Raw genomic sequence first — 16,579 nt, 5'->3', positions numbered from 1 at the left:
AGTCAGGGGCATGGAAGGGAAGATTGCTGGTGGGAGAGCCTGCATGGTGCCCCACATCCCATCTTGTGAGTCCGCTGGGCCATACCTGCTGTGGCTGTCACCTGGGGCTCAGCCAGGTCCCTTGTGTTAGCGTTGGGGCCACCCTCAAGGGTTTGTATGTGTATCAGGCAGCTTTTGCACATCGAGACTGCCTTATGGGCAGGGGAGGTGGGATGATGCTGGTTTTGTTGGACAGACAGGTTTAGTCTCAGGAATGGGCCTGGTCTGTAAGTGCCCCCCGCTCTTTTTGTCACACGGCCTACTGTCGTGCTGGTTTAGACCCTGGTGCAGAGCACAGATAAGGTGCGTGGGGCGATGGTACTTGCCGGCAAGCCCTGCCCATGAGTGGGGCTTCTGAGGCTACCCCAGACCAGCAGGGCTGACCAGGGCTCCCAGTAGCCAGGGCTGGAGGCCATTCCCTGGGCTGATGGCAGGGGCGGAGGTGGAGCCCCTTTCAGGAGGAGCAGCTCTGCAGAGGGAGAGGAGGGGCTGCCTCGAGGGACTCCTGCCCATGTCCTTCAGGCAGGTACCTGGCAGAGGGTCCGCCCCACTCTGTCCTGCTCCCTCTCTAAGCCCCCTCACTCTCCCTGGTCTGGGGCGTGGACACCTCCTGGACCTCTGTCCCTCAGACATTCCACAGCACCCCTGCACTGAGCGGTGGTGGTGCTGAGCTGGTGAAAGTGAGCCTCCGCCCCTTCCCCGCTCACAAACGCAGGGCATACTGTATGGCAGGCGCATCTCTTGAGAAACGCTGTCTAAGGAAGACTGAGCTGATGCCCGGTTGTCTGTACATTTTCACCGTTGTGGGCAGCTATGGTATTAAATGCATTTCTGCATGAGACACGGCGTGTGCCCAGTGCTGCGGATTCTGTTCACTGAGTATTCATGCTGGGATGCTCGTGTTTCTCCCACGGAAAGTGAAAGTGAGGCTGGCTCATCACCTTCCCAGCTGCCTGACCCCAGACCCAGGGTGTGCTTCCAGCCTGTGGGCCCAGCAGACATTGAGTTTGCAATTCCTGGACTGGAAGCTTCCCCAGGTACTCTCCAGCCTAATGTTCTAGGGTTAGGATTCCCAGAGGCTGTTACGAGTAGACCTGGATGTCCCATGCTGAAAGACTGACAGCAGGGAAGCACTCTGGGGTGGGGTGAGCAGTTTACCCCACATCTCCAGGGAGTAAACGGGTAGTTTTGCAGTGATAGGTATCCTAGGTAGGTTCTACAAATAGTTTTTGTTTTCTTTCCTTCTTCCTTTTTTAAGGCAGGATCTATCATGGTTAAGTCACTTTCAGGTTGTTTCGGGTATTTGGAAGGCAGAACAGATCATGGACTTTGGACAGCACTGGGGGGATTTTCAGGAATATGCCAGATCCCACTGGCTGGCACCAAGTAAACTCGTGCATATGGAGGCTTATAATAGAACCATCAGCAACTGTAATTAAGGTTTCGAACTGCACCACTATGCTAAAAAAAAACAAAACAAATTCTCTGCAGCTGTTGTACTGACTGAGAAATTACCCCTATCGGCTGAAGTTTTATTCTTCTGATTTGGTAGAGGAAATACTTTAAAAATGATCTCACAGCATGATTTATGTAAATGGCTTTTTTTCCTTTGTATGAGACAATTGAGATAGAGTCTGAATCCCTGGCAAACCACAGCTTCCTGCAGTATCCTGTTGCTATGGGTTACGAAGGGAACGAAATGGAACTTCATCTGAAACGCCTTTAAACTTTTCTGCCATGCACAGGCATGCCGCCGTGTTCAGCGGTGTATTTTAGATCTGGGTGCCTGCTGTGATACGGAAGTTTTCTTGTCTAAAGATGAATTTGGGAAAAGGGTTGTCAAATGAAACGCACATTTTTAATGACCAGCAGGTAAGTTATTCCCGCTATTTCTTGCCATTTAACGATTGTTGTGAGACGGCTTGCCATCCTGTACTGCTCTGCCTGCAGCCTGGTTAGTGACTGGCGAGCGGTTGTTGAAAACGCTTTTCTTGTGTTGCAGTGCAGAGTCGCAGTAAGTGCTGCGGAGGTAAACGCCGGGCGCTCGGAGGCTCTCGGGCCACAGCGCCGGTGTCCACAGCCAGGCTGGCCATCCGGGGCCGCTGGACCAGCCTCAGCGCCTCGGACACCTAAGCTGCCAGGCTTTGAGTCGAAACTTACAGACAGCATCAAATGTTAGTCTTTCCCTTTCCGTAGCAATTCTAATAGATTTTAAAGATGTGAGTGAATCAATTTTGTTGAAATATTAAATTTCAACTAGGTAAAAATACTAAAATCTATCATACCCTTTAAATTACTACTTTCTAGCTTACATTTTTAAATGTAATGAGTTGATTCTGCTGCCTGTGCATATATATGGTTACTAGTGATCACATTTAATGATTATTATATGAGCTTATAAAGTTGAACTTACTGTAAAATGGTTTTTAAAAGGTTTGAGATTAAATAAAGAGTGATTTTTATTTTCCTCTTGTGGCTGTGCCATGTTGAGGTAAACGTAAAATAAATTATGTACAGAAGGCCGTCGCTAATTGCTGGGCACCAATTTTAAACTCATTCTTTAATGGGAATTGTTTAATCTGAACATTTTTTCCCCTAAAATCTAATTAAGATCTTTTGTAGAGAACTGAAGGAGAAGCTGTTAGTTCAGAAATGACTAGTGGGGGTGTTGGAAAATGCATTACGGGAAACTAACTGCATCCTTCCCTTTGAGTAGAGAGTGGAAGCGGGTCTGCTAGGCAGTCGAGAGTGAGCCTCATGCGACGAGCACGGGCTCTTGTGTGTCTCATAAGCCTCTGTTCTAGCACAGCTGCCTCGAGGATGGAGGGGCAGCTTTGGTCTTGCTGTTGCGCGGCTGCCTCTGGCTGTCTCAGCGCAGGAGGAACGTGCTCCTGTGAGTTCTGGTTCATGTCTCGTGTGGGAAAATGAACTTCGGGGCTGTAATGTCCTGAGTGGGCTGATTAATCCATTAGCTGTTTCACATTTGTAGGTAGCACTTTCACTTCAATAGTACGTTAAGGCAAGTTTTAGAAAACTTTGTTTTTTATTCTCAGTAAAAAAAGTCATAAAAAATTTACCTTTGTCCTTGCTTATATGAATGATTTGGACTTCCTTTTGAAACTTGCAAATGCTTAAACTGGCAATAAGTTGTTCCCATGAGCGTGTTAAAATCCGGTTGATGTTGTGTTTTGAGCTTGCCAGCTTGCAGGGCAAGGGGGAGGTGGGGAGGCGAGATGGGAGGTGGGGAGGCGGGTGGGAGCTGTTGGAGCCCTGCCAGGCCCCGCTCTGTCCAGCACAGCAGAGGCTTGTAGCTGTGCAGAGGCCATGCCGGAAGGGAAGGGAGGCCCCACACTGGAGACTAGCCCTCTGGCCAGCTCTGTGAGCACCAGTGAGTTGCTTCTCCCGTTCAGCCTCAGGTTGTTCACCTCTACACAGGGGCACCACGGGAATGCAAGGGCTCCACCCACAGTACGTGTGCTCAGCAGAAGTTCTGCTTTGTGCATGTGTTTCCAGAAGGTCCTGTTGTCTTGTGAGCTCCCTTCCTCCTGCAGTGGGGAGCTCCAGCCTCTCTAGGAGCTGTTTCTAGCGTCACCCAGAGAGCGCAGCCCAGCTGCCAGGAGAGAGCAGAGGCTCTCACTGGCCAGATGAGCTAGCAGCGGTCTCCCCATCTTAAGTCGACTTCGAAAATATGTTTGCCCCTTTGCCAAAGCAAAGTAATCTATCACGTTTAATAAGCCCTACTAAGATTGGGTGTTCCACTATCAGACACTAGCAAGATACTAGTGAAGACACGTTAAAACCCACATCCCCAAAGAAATATGAACAGTCCGGGTAGTGGGGGGGTTGCACAATCTACCCACACTGTGCTCCTGCTTCCCGAGCGTCCTTGCTGTGCTGGTGTGCCTGGGTGAGCGGCTGCTGCAGCCCTGGGCAGCCTGGCCTCCCTCCTCCCGTGGGCAGTCTCACCGTCTGGCCGGGCCAACGCCACGCATGGTTAGTCAATCACAGCTACAGAGTCATAGGTGGGATTTTATGGGGCAGTTTCATCCTTCCTTCCTCTGAGTTGTGGGACTAAGTCCCCACCTTGAGTGAGTGCCCAGTTCCCGGTCCCTGCTAGCTCGAGGGGCCCGTCTGTCGTGACAGTTGTCTGGAGCCGCCCAAGCTGCCTGGCTTCCCTGTGGCCTCCTTCTCTGCCCTCGCTGGGGATGTGGCTCCTGAGTCCTCAGTCGTCAGCGCACCGACATTGGGAGGGGCGTCCAGGGTTGTGTGGGGGGTGCCTTCAGGTTGTGGTCTGTCAGTGTCTCTAATCATCCTTCCTTGTTCGTGAAATACCAATTCTGCTGAGCTTGATGCAGAGCAGAAGGTTCGTCTCTCGAGGCAAAGTCTTTGAGTGATTTTGAACCACGCTGGGCATAAAGTAGCTTAGTTTTGACTTCTCTCAGCACAGGGAGGTATCTTTGGCTGCTGGAACGTGAGTGAAAGAACTTTCTGGAGACCGAGGAGCTTTTCCCTCTTCATGCATTGATGTCCTGTTTAATACTTGAACATTAAAAAAGGTTACACTCTTAAAAAAGAAAACAGCAGTCGAACATTCTTTTGTAGGTAGTGCTGGGCCCACAGCCTCCTGAGAGCCTAGGCAGGTGGATTTCCAGGGATGGCTGCAGAGCGTGACCTGGCGAGGCTCGAGGACAATGGGCACTTGGGCGCTGAGGAGGGTGGCGCCTGCGCCGGAGCCCGGGGAAGTGGGAGGTGGAACAAAGGAGATGGAAGAGTGAACAGAAGTCGGTGAGCCGTTGGCAACATGTGAGGGCAACTCTGGCCCCAGTGTCCAGGCCCCTATGTCACTGGGCTGGAACCCTCCACCCTTCTCTCTCGGGACTGCGGAGGGTGGCGCGTACCTCCGTCCGCGGCACAGTCCAGCTCCTGCGTGAGGAATAGACCAGGTTACATTGGGGCTGAGACTGGGGCGGTGGGGTGCTGTGGCCCAGCATGGGGACATGAGAGGAGCAAGACGGGCATGCTCTTTCTGAGGACACGTTGACCTGGGTCACCTCTGAACCTCTGTAGGATGAGGTTGGTAGGCTGTTAGGGACATTTTTTGCATTTGACTGAGTTTCTGATTTTTAGCCCATTAACTATGTTCCTCTCATAAGTCTGTCACTGCCCACCTCTCCCATGTTGTCCCTCTCGTGCATACACTCCTTTGGGGCCCTGCAGTGACAGTCTTGGCTGCTGAGTTAGAGTGCACAGAGGGCCCCGTGTCCCAAGGGCGTGTTCTGTCCTGTGCCTTGGTCTGGGCCAGCCCCTCCGTGTGGTGTCTCCCCGAGCTGCTGCCTGTTGGTCAGCACAGGCAGTTGGGCGATGCTGGTGCCTTGAGGCTGACCATGGGGACTGTCTGCCCACCCTCTGCACATGCTGGTTGCAGATTCTTCTCTCATTTTCCCACACTCCAAGTCTTTTATCCATGTAAGAAGACCTCTTGGTATGCTCGAGGGAAACTATTATTTTCTATTTTCACATCTTCCCCTTTTCTTCATTAAGAAATTGGTCACCGAGTGCTGGCAGCTTCCCTTCCCTATGATGTTCTCAGTTCTCAGAGGTTCCTACGTCTTCTCTTGCCTGTGCCTGTGGGTGCCGCACCGGGCGCCTGCTGCCTTCCCACACTCGCTGCAGACCACACCGTGAACGCGCAGTAGGCAGGCCTGGGGTCCCTTGAGATGTGTGTCATCCTCCACGTGAGCGAGAGGCTGGAATCTCCCCGAGCAGCAGGAGTTGCCTCCATTCCCAGCATCTGACCAGCTTTCCTCAGGCTTCTGGACAACCCCCTCCCTGTCCCCCTCCTGTCCCCGAGCCCCTTGGCTTCACCCACTTTCCAGGTCTTCACATGGGGGTGCACACCACCTCCGGCCATGGCTGTGAGCATCCCTGGCGTGTCGCCCTCCCAGCTGGCCTCTGCAGCAGGCACCGCTTCCCTGGCCCAGGATTGGCCATGCGTCCACACCATGCACCCTCTCTCTGTGGACGCCCTGGAGGCCCGTCAGGCTTGGGTGTCCCCATCCGACCTGGATTCCTCCATGGTCTCCCGCACCTTGGGAAAGGATGGCACTGGCCCTTTTGCTCAGGCCCAAGCCCGCTAATCCTCCACATCAGCAAACTCGTGGGCCCAGCCTTCAGAATGTGCCCAAGTTTACACTTTCTCACCCCCATTGCTGCCCCTGGCACCAAGCCCCCCACTTGCCTGGAGCACTGTGGAGCCTCCTGCTGCCCCCGTCTGTCTGTCCTCCTGCCGTCCAGCCGGCCCCTCCACTCCCATCCCAGGGCTTCCCTTCCTCAGCCTGGCAGCAGGAGATCCTCCAGCCCCCCACGCTCTGCCAGCACAGCGCTGCCTCTTATGGGGTTTACGTGTTTGTTTTGTGTGTCCAGCATTCTTGCAGATGGCTGGGGCATTGCGGTGTTCAGCAGACGTTTGGGGAGTGAGGAAAGCATTCTCAGCATGTATTTCCCCGCACACTACCCGTCCCTGTGGGCAGAGGCCATTCGTGACCCACACCCCACGCTGCTGGAGCCCAGGGTTGTGCTGGACACAGCCAACAAGGGATGCTGGGGGCTGGACACAGAGCGAGGGAGACAGAGGCTTGAATGTCAGGGTGTAACTGTGCTGGGAGGCTGTTCTGAAACAGTAGCTAATCTCAGTTTATGTAATACAAGAAAACACTTCCCTGGGCTTGGGCTTCGACCTCAGTTGGGAGTGTAGGCTCCAGCTCGTGGCGAGTGCTGTTTGTTCAGAAGAGCACCCGTGGCAGCTCCCGCCACCACCTGTGCTTAGTGCCATCTCCTGCACAAAGCATTTTAGGTTCCCTTTCTCTCGTGGGAAGTTTAGCATTGTCATGTTGGGATTTTAAGTCATAAACGTCATCCTAGATCCCTCTGTGACTTCCAGCTTGTGTACACATGAGAGGCCTCCTGTCTTTCTTAAATTGGATAAGCCTATTAGGTAAAAGGATCACACATTTATTTCAACAGAGGATGATTGTGTGAAGGGAAGAAACACTCCAAAGTCAGATGTTTACATTGCGTTCATCAGTATGGTACCTGGATGTCACCACATCAGGCTATTGCTTTGGACTTTTAAAAGTTTTTACAAGGGGCTGGGTGCAGTGCCTCATGCCTATAATTCCAGCACTCTGGGAGGCCAAGGTGGGAGGATTGCTTGAAGCCAGGAGTTCAAGACCAGCCTGGGCAATGAAGTGAGACCCTCCTCTCTAGAAAAAATACAAAAATTAGCCAGGCGTGGTGGTGTGGTGTGCACCTGTAGTCCCAGCTACTTGGAAGGCTGAGGCAGGAGTTGCTTGAGCCCAGGAGTTCAAAGCTGCAGTGAGCTATGATCCTGCCAGTGCACTCCAGCCTGGGTGACAAAGCAATACCCTGTTTTTATAAAGAATTATCTTAGGCTCCACCAAGGATATGAAAGGAATATTGTTGTTACATTCTTTGAAAGATGCTGTCGTGGTTTTTGCCCCCAATTCCATTTCTTCTGATTTTATCGCAGGTTGAAGAGCTCTTTGGAACACACACACACACACACCCACATGTGCACATTTTAAAAAGAGAAGCACAGATCCAAGTCTGAGCACAGGCACTTTCTCTACTGCTGAGCCCAGCCCTTCCCCCCACTGTGCTGGCCCACGTGTCTGTCTCCATGTCAGCACCTCTTCCCGCCATCCTGTCTGTCCCTGGTAGTACTGAACACACTTGCAGTGCCTTCTGTTGTCGGAGCACAAAAATCCTTTATTGTAAACGGCGCAGGTTGGACCTAGAAATATTTGCCTCCATGTTGTCTCCGTGTAGACCTTATCTTCACTTGTCTCTTTGGTGAACCTGCTGTTCTGTTCTAAAAGAAGTAATGTGTGTGCGTGCACATGGGATGTGTGCACATGTGTATGAACAGGAGCAAAGCTGGTATTGGCTGCTGGCTATGGACTGACCACGTCCATGTGTGTCCTAGTGCCAGGGTGGCCATGGAGCAGCCCCCTTCACTCAGGCACCTGCAAGGTCTATGCAATGGCCCTTTCCTTGTCCTGTAGCCAAGGAACCTTGGAGCTCTTCTGCGAGGAAAATTGTCATGGCTATGGCCAGGCCAGTCCCAGGTGGCCAGGTGTGACCAGAGGGTAGCAAGGAAAGCTTCCTGGAGAAAGTGTTGGTGAAGCTGAACCAGGTAGGTGAACTCACCAGGTGAGGTTGCAGGGAGAGCTGGAGCATGTGAGGGTGCTCCACACCAAGGGGATGGAGATGCAGACAGAGCAGGGAGGGGCAGGGCTTTCCACGCAGGAGCCATCGGGGCCCTTGTACGACCACCCATGGTGGGATGTGTGTGTCCCGTTAGGACCTGGTGCGCACAGGCATGCACACGTGTGTGCACACACAACCTCGCAGCTCAGAAGCAGGGTCCAAGGACAGCACAGACCTTCCTGTTTCCCTTTCATGTTATTTTGTTCCAGCCTACTTCATTGTTTAACAAATGCTGGTCATGACCCACTGAAATTGATTAGATGGGTCCTTGGAGGGCTGTGAATGGGTCTGAAGGCCCCAGTGCTAGCGGAGCGGAGAGTAGGCCCGCGTACGGGAGTGCAGTGAGCAGGGGTGGTTGGACTGAGATAAGGGAAGGGGAAGCAGTCACGTGGCTCCTATTCCCTTCTGCATCTGGCCCAGCGAGGAAGCGCCTTAGAACGGAAACAATAAAGTTTTAAAAGGTTAAATAAACATATATCAGATTGTTAAATTCTAAGACTTTTCATCGTTTAGATTATTTATGTTTCTTCTCTCCGTATTCAAAACATTTAGTACATCTGGGTAACTTGCAGGCCTTGGTCTCCTTTTTAGGAATATTATGTGGTTATTTAATATTTTTTTTTTTGTCTAAGGTAGGAAATTTTTTCAGTGGCTCAGAATAGAAAATTGAAATTACCAAATATTACTGTATACTGATATAATTTGGAAATTCTATATTCTAGTAATTCCTTTTGTTTGATGTTACTAACAAAATAAACCTTGATAAAGGTTAGATTCATCATATAACACTCTTAATATAAATAATTGAAAACTTTCAAAACATTAATTCACAATAAAATATTCATGGAACACGTGTGGTCCAGACAGATTTCCTGCCGAGGACAAATCTACGTCAGTTTCCACTGAACTATCACATTTAAGAGACTGACTCTGAGGAATGGAGATTGTTTGGACTTAAATTACATATCTAAATTACTTTGTAAATTTCTTTAAAACAGAAATGTATTTACTGTAGTGTAAATTCTACGTATGGAGGCATGTTATAGAAAGTTTTAGAGCTGTTTAAATTGTAAGCATAGAAAAATGATAACTTGGATCTTTTTTCACTGGTGGCTTTGTTTTTCTGGCTATACTTTTTTTGTGAGTATAACTTATAAATAGGAAAATTTGGGGGAAATCCAAGAAGTATAGGCTAATGAAGACAAGTTACTAAAACAAATAATACTGAGTATCAGAATTTGGGGAATATTATGTTTTAATTCATAAAAATGTTTATAGTGGGCCGGGCGCGGTGGCTCACACCTGTAATCCTAGCACTCTGGGAGGCCAAAGCGGGAGGATCGCTCAAGGTCAGGAGTTCGAGACCAGCCTGAGCAAGAGCGAGACCCTGTCTCTACTAAAAAAATAGAAAGAAATGATCTGGACAACTAAATATATATATATATTATATATATATAAATTAGCCGGGCATGGTAGCACATGGCTGTAGTCCCAGGTACTCGGGAGGCTGAGACAGGAGGATTGCTTGAGCCCAGGAGTTTGAGGTTGCTGCGAGCTAGGCTGACGCCACGGCACTCTAGCCCAGGCAACAGAGCAAGACTCTGTCTCAAAAAAAAAAAAAAAAAGTATATAATCGTCTATCCAAGTATGCCAAGAAATTTGGACATGCCTAATTTTAAAAGTCATATTGAGAAATTAGATCCTTATCTTACACCATAAACAAAAATCAACTCAAAAATGGATTAAAGACTTAAACAGAAGACCTGAAACCGTAAAAGTCCTAGAAGAAAACATAGGGAAAGCTCCATGACATTGGTCCTGGAAGGGAGTTTTTGGACGTGACCCCAAAGCACAGGTGACAAAGGTAAAACTAACAAGTGGGATCACATCAGAGTAAAAGGTTTCTGCACAGCCAAGGAAACACTCAGAATGAACAGGCAACCTACAGATGGGAGAAAATATTTGCAGATCATGTATCCTCTAAGAGGTTAATATCCCAGATGTATATAAGGAACTCACACAACTCAATAGCAAAACCAAATAACCTGATTAAAAAATGACAAAGGACCAGAATAGACATTCATCTTTGAAAAGAAGACGTACAAATGGCCAACAGGTGAATAAAAAGGTGCTCAGCTTCACTGATGGTCAGGGAAATGCAGTCAGAACCACGGTGAGTGATCACCTCACACCTGTTAGGATACCTGTTATCAAAAAGGCAAACGGTAAGTGTTGGTGAGGATGCAGAGTAAGGGGAAACCTCATACAATTTATTATTGGTGGGAGTGTAAATTAGTACAGCCATTATGAAAACAGTGGGGAAGGTCCTTGACAGATTAAATACAGGTCTATCACACAATACATCCACATGTGGTCCACTGCTGGGTGTACGTCCAGAGGAAATGAAGTCCTTGTCTCTAACAGATGGCCACACTCCCATACTCGCTGAAGCATTACTAACAACATACAAGATATGGAAACACATATATGTATATATACACATATGTGTGTGTATATGATAGAATATTATTCTGCCTTTAAAAAGAAGGAAATGCCATTTGCAGCGACACAGATGAACCTGGAGGACATTGTGCTAAGTGAAATAAGCCAGGTGCAGGAACAGACACAGCAGGGTCCACTTACGTGTGAAGCCTAAAAGCACTCACAGAAGCAGAGAGTGGAAGGTGGTGTGGGGGCGGGGTGGAGTGGGGAGTGGGAGATGGTAGTCAAAGGGACAAACTTTCAGTTACAAGGTAAGTTCTAGAGACCTAATGTGCGCACTGTGACTATACTTATTAACACTCTATTATGCACTTGAAAATTATTAACAGAGTAGATCTTAATTTGCTAAGAGAGTAGATTCCCACCACAAAAAAAAAAAAAGGTAACTATGTGAGGTAATGGATATGTTGTGGCTTTATTTGAGACAGAGTCTCTCTCTGTCAGCCAGGCTGGAGTGCAGTGGCGTCTAGCTCACAGCAACCTCAAACTCCTGAGCTCAAGCAATCCTTCTGCCTCAGCCTCCAGAGTAGCTAGGACTATAGGTGCCACCACCACACCCGGCTAATTTTTTCTTGTTTTAGTAGAGATGGGTCTTGCTCTTGGTCAGGCTGGTCTCGAACTCCTGAGCTCAAGTGGTCCTCCCGCCTTGGCGGAAGAGTGCTGGGATTACAGGTGTGAGCCACTGTGCCTGGCCGATGGATATGTCAGTTTGCTTGATTGTGGCAAACATATTACAATGTATGTGTATATCAAAACATCACATTGTACACATTAAATAAAAATTTAATATTACCTGGATGTGAAACCACTGTCCTCCTCCAAGTTCACACATTTTCAGAGAAATGGGTGATGACTTTTCCTGACGAGATTACTTAATTTGCAAAGAAAAAATTTATAATTACCATTAATATTAATGGCTGACATTTATTTTATTTCTGAGAACACACCTGAGAGTGATAGAACCAGGCATTATATAGACCAAGATCCCGTGACCTGCACATGAGGGTCAGAGTGCATCCCTGGTCAGCACCCAGCCCCTCACCTGTTGTACACCTTTAATTTTTACTCACTGAAAAGAATCATAGTCATACTTTCCCAGGGCAGTTGACTGCTGTTACCTTTTGATGTTGTTCCTTTGTGGATAGTTATGTCCTTTCAGTATTTGAGAGTGTTGTTTTACATATTTTACATTTTTTAGAAACTTTTACATATTTGTAATCATACTATAGAAGTCATTTTGCATTTTATTTTTCCTCTGACATGGATGACATAACTTCTAAAATTTCTCTTCAGGGCTAGACACAATGGCTCATGCCTGTAATCCCAGCACTCTGGGAGGCCGAGGTGGGAGGATTGCTTGAGCCCAGGAGTTCTAGCAACATAGTGAGACCCCATCTCTAAAAAAAAATAAAGACAATAAAAATTGTCTGGGCATAGTGGCTTGTGCCTGTAGTCCCAGCTACTCAGGAGGCTGGGGTGGGAGGATCGCTTGAGCCCAGGAGTTCAAGGCTGCAGTGAGCTGTGATCATGCCACTGCACTCCGGCCTAGGTGACAGAGTGAGATACTATCTCTAAAAGAAAAAAAAGAAGAAAAAGAAAAAATTTCTCATCAGAGGTATTTTCAAATTAGAAACAGAGCTGCATGTGTGCTCCTTCCTCCCTCCTAGAGGCTGGGGCCAGACTTCCGCTGTTCCTCCTCATATCCTCTGCTGAGTGAGGGCAAATGCAGCCGAGACCTGGAAGAGACCTGGAGAATTAATGACATGATGGTGGGCTGACTGACACTGCTGAGTCTGTTGTGTGTTCCTACACCTGTCTCAGGAGATAAATATGGGAATCACCTTTTTTAAAGCCCCATGGAATTGCAGTTAGTCCTACTCAGCATCTGCAGGGATGTTCCTTGGTCGTTTCTGAATCTTTGCCCATGCGGACTGCTTTCCCCTCTGTCAGCCAGGATGCGCTCAAAAAAATGCAGCCCAGGTTTAGGAAGAGGTGATTTTGTCAGAACAGGATGAGTCATGAATCCCAAGGCAATAGAAATGGTCTGGGGGTTCCCTGCCTTTTCTCTCCCCTGCCTGTTTTGGCCACTTGCCTTCCTGACACCCTCAGCCCCCACCCCACGCCCAGTGCTTGCCCCGTGAGCATGCTGGACCCCTGGCTCCCCGCCTGGTGCCCTCCCACTTCCCTCTGGCTGGACCCCTCCCTCCTGCCCCTCTGTTGCCCACACTTGTCCCCTGCTGTGGCACTAAATGCTCCCCCTGCATGAATCTGATCTCCTGTTAGACCAAAGCCTCCTGGAGACGTTCCTTAGCCTCCTTTTGTGTCATTGTCAGGAGGGTGAGGGGGGCAGGCACTGATTGGGCACACACACACTCTGGCCCCTCATTCACGGGTCACAGGATCTCGGTTTGTCTGATACACGGCTCTGTCACTCCCAGGTGTGTTCTCAGAAATAGAATAAATGTCAGACATTAAACAAAAGCAGTTATATTAATGGTAATTATAAATTGTTTCTTTGCAAATTAAGTATTCTGGTCAGGAAAAGTCATCACTCATTTCTCTGAAAGTGTGTAAACTTGGAGAAGGACAGTGGTTTTGTGTCCAAGCAACTTTAAAGCATGCCCCATCGATCTTTCTTTCAATGTTTAGTTGGGCTATAAACAGTTGTCAGAGATGGTGGAAACCATGAACAAGAAGCGCTCTGTAACTAGCTTTCAGGTGAGCATGTTTCACATTCATATGTGTTAGGAGCAATTTCAGTGCCAGTTTATTTTTTATCAAATACTTATATGCAGAGTTTAGGGGCTTTGAGAAGACATGATATGGGGGATTATCCGTGACCTCCAATTCCTTACTGGGCCCCCAGGCAAGTCTTCAAAGCACAGAGTACACCAGCCTGGAGCTCCCCAGATGTCTAGAACTTTCCTTAGAGTTTAGGGTTTAGAAAGTATACTTTCGGAATGGCTACCGAAACTGGGGAAAAGGAAGGACATGCATCATTTGAGGCTGTGGCTTATAGATTTTGAGTCCCTCCCTGGAAATAGCTGAACAATTGAGACACAAATGGAATTCCCAGGAGCCTCTTAGCTCAGAGTCCGGGATCCTTTGCCTCTTCCTGGTGGGCAGCCTTGAGAAGTTCCTCAAGGGATGGCCTGTGGCTGATGAGCTCTTTCAGGATGGGTTATCTGTAAATATCTTTATAACTGCTCTCATTCTGGAAAAAGAAATTAGTCTCCTTTCTCTTAGCATCCTATACTCCCCATGCGACCCCCTCTAGGCTCTGATTAGACTGCCATTCATCCTCTTACTTCTTGTTTCTTTTTTTCTATGCCTTATCTCTCCGTACTGTGTCAGGTGATTTTCTTTAGTTCTGTCTTCCAATTTCCAAATTCTCTCTTCAACCATCTAAACTCTATTCAATTTATGTATTGAATCTTTAACTTCAACCATTGTATTTTTCATTATCAAACATTCTATATGGTTATTTTTGAGATCTGCCACCTAACTTCCTCTTTTTTATTGTAACTTTTATTTCTTTATAATTTCATAGTTATTTAACATTCCATTTTACATCTTTCTAATGTCCGAGATTCTGTTAATTGTTCCTACTGACTCCTACCTGTGGTGGGTTTTTTTCCTTGGGTTTTTGATTATAAGCTCATATTTTGGTGGGCTCACTTTTTGGAATACCTAAGGGCTTCAGTTGGGCTGCTTTTTTCCCAGAAGGATTTGTGCTTGCTGCTACTGGGAGTTGGGACATCTCTGCCCCAGGACAGCTCTACCCTCTTGAGGGCCTTGGCCAAATTGGAGAGTCTCGGATGGCGCGGTCGACTGTACTGTGGCTGAGCGCATGCTGGGAACCTGGCCCTCGTGGTGCTGGCGTTTGCTCACTGCTCACAGTTCCGTTCTCTCCTCGTCTCTCTCAGAGATTCCCCTTTACCGTTTTGGAGCGGCGGTATATTGGATAGCATGTTTGTCTCTGCACTGTCTTTTTAAAATAAACCTTTCTATAAATTTAAAACTGTTTGAAAAGATAAATTTTACTTGAAAAAACATTGTGTTTGTGGAACTTTACCTGCCTCGGAGGCCTCCCGGAGGGGCTCTGGTCCGGCAGCCTCGCCCGCGGCTCGCGAGCACGGCACTGTCCCGGCCCCACCTTGCAGACACTCCACGGCCGCTTTCTCCTTCAGTCTCCCTTGGGCTTCTGGGACACCCCTCTCTCCTGGTTCTTGAGTTCCAGCTAATTTGGGGAGTGTAAATGCTGTGTGTGTAGAGATTTTCAAGAGCACTTTGTTCAGTCTGCCAAATTCTGAGAATGTAGTTTTAATCATGCGTGTGACATGACATGAATCACTACCTTCACATTTTATGATTAATTTTTCAGATGTTATTATTGACGATATTTCTGACTTTGTGTACAGCCTTGCAGATTTTGTTTGCATAATCTCAAGGGAGTAATTTGCATTTTACGTTATTTAGATTATAATGTGATCGTAGGTGATTTATTGTGGGCATGGGAAGAGTGGCAGCGCTGTGAAGTGGTCCTGCCCGCGGCCCTGTGACAAAACCAGCCCTGCAGGAGGGCTGAGGGCCACGCACTGGCTGCCTGCTGTCTGCTCTTTCTCCTTCTTGTCTAATGAGACAAAAGTTAAAAAGTAGGTGTACACTGGGTGTGTTTTTATTGTTGAAAATGTGTCAAGGTGGCCGGATACTCTGAAACTGGGTTTCTGTGTTTCTGAACCAAGGACCCACGATGGTTTAAAGCAGCGATTGTCAGAAAGTGGCTTCCTTTGGCCGTCCGAGGACACACGCTATTGGGCTGCGAGGGTGGGCTCTCTTAGTTCTGCGGGTGCAAGTCACCCCAGGGGGAGGCCGGGGGCGGGGGTTCTTCCACACCAAGTCTGCGTGGACGGCAGGGGGTGGCTGTGTTCCCTGGCAGGCTGGAGGCAGGCCTAGGGCCTGGTGCTGAGGGGTGGGATGGTGGGATGGGAGGTACAGAGCCCAGGGACATGCAGCACCTGTTTCCAAATGTGAGCTGCCTATACCCTTTCCCTCCCCAGTGAGGGCCGCTGGTGCCTTCAGGGGTTCCCCTGGGCCTCACTTGTTTGCGTTTTGGCCTTAGGGGTCTTAATGACCTCAACTTCTTGGGAGTGGCCCAGAATTTAGGGAGAGGTGCTGGTGGGTGTGAGCCAGGTTAGCTAGAGATGACACCTTTCTCGTGGGTTCCTCTGTGGCCATCTGTGCCTTTGGCAGAGAGAGAGGACAGGAGCGTGAACCCCTCCCAGGCCAAGTCCTGGGAGTGCTGTCACCTGGCCAGGCCAGATCCCAGGGAGGGGCCTGGGGAGGTGAGCCCGGGACTCCCTTGCGGCCAACCAGGAGGCAGGTTTACTCTCCCCACGGGAGCTGGGAGGGTCCTGGTCAGCGTCCAGCTCCTGCTCGTCCAGCATGGCGGCTTTTGGGGCCTTCGTGGCACAGCCTCTTCTGCTCTGCTCGGGCCCCTCCATGCTGCCCCCAGCTCCTCCAGCTCCCGGTGTGCCCTGGCATGCCCCCACTTCCTCAGCCCCCTCCTTCCTTGATTCCTCTCCCTCCTGGCACTGGTGTCCCTGGCCGGTTGTCCTGCAGGTGCATCCCCAGAAGGTCTTCCGAGTTCTCCATGCACCCTTCCTGTCAAAGAACTGGGGTAGTTTTTGCTGTTCTGAGTGTCTGTCATGCCTGACCGCAGCCAGCTCTCCTGTGCGGCTTGTTCACT

At 49.0% G+C, this 16,579-nt stretch overlaps 1 protein-coding gene across 2 annotated transcripts in view; it reads left to right on the top strand.

Annotated features, from left to right (window-relative positions):
- RGS12 (regulator of G-protein signaling 12) overlaps positions 1 to 16,579 on the top strand; it is a 139,730-nt gene that overhangs the window by 71,888 nt on the left and 51,263 nt on the right. The window lies entirely within an intron of this gene.

The sequence above is a fragment of the Propithecus coquereli genome, unplaced genomic scaffold (assembly GCF_000956105.1).
Source record: "Propithecus coquereli isolate 6110/MARCELLA unplaced genomic scaffold, Pcoq_1.0 Scaffold459, whole genome shotgun sequence".
NCBI lineage: Eukaryota > Metazoa > Chordata > Mammalia > Primates > Indriidae > Propithecus > Propithecus coquereli.
This window is presented reverse-complemented; position numbering and strand designations above follow the sequence as displayed.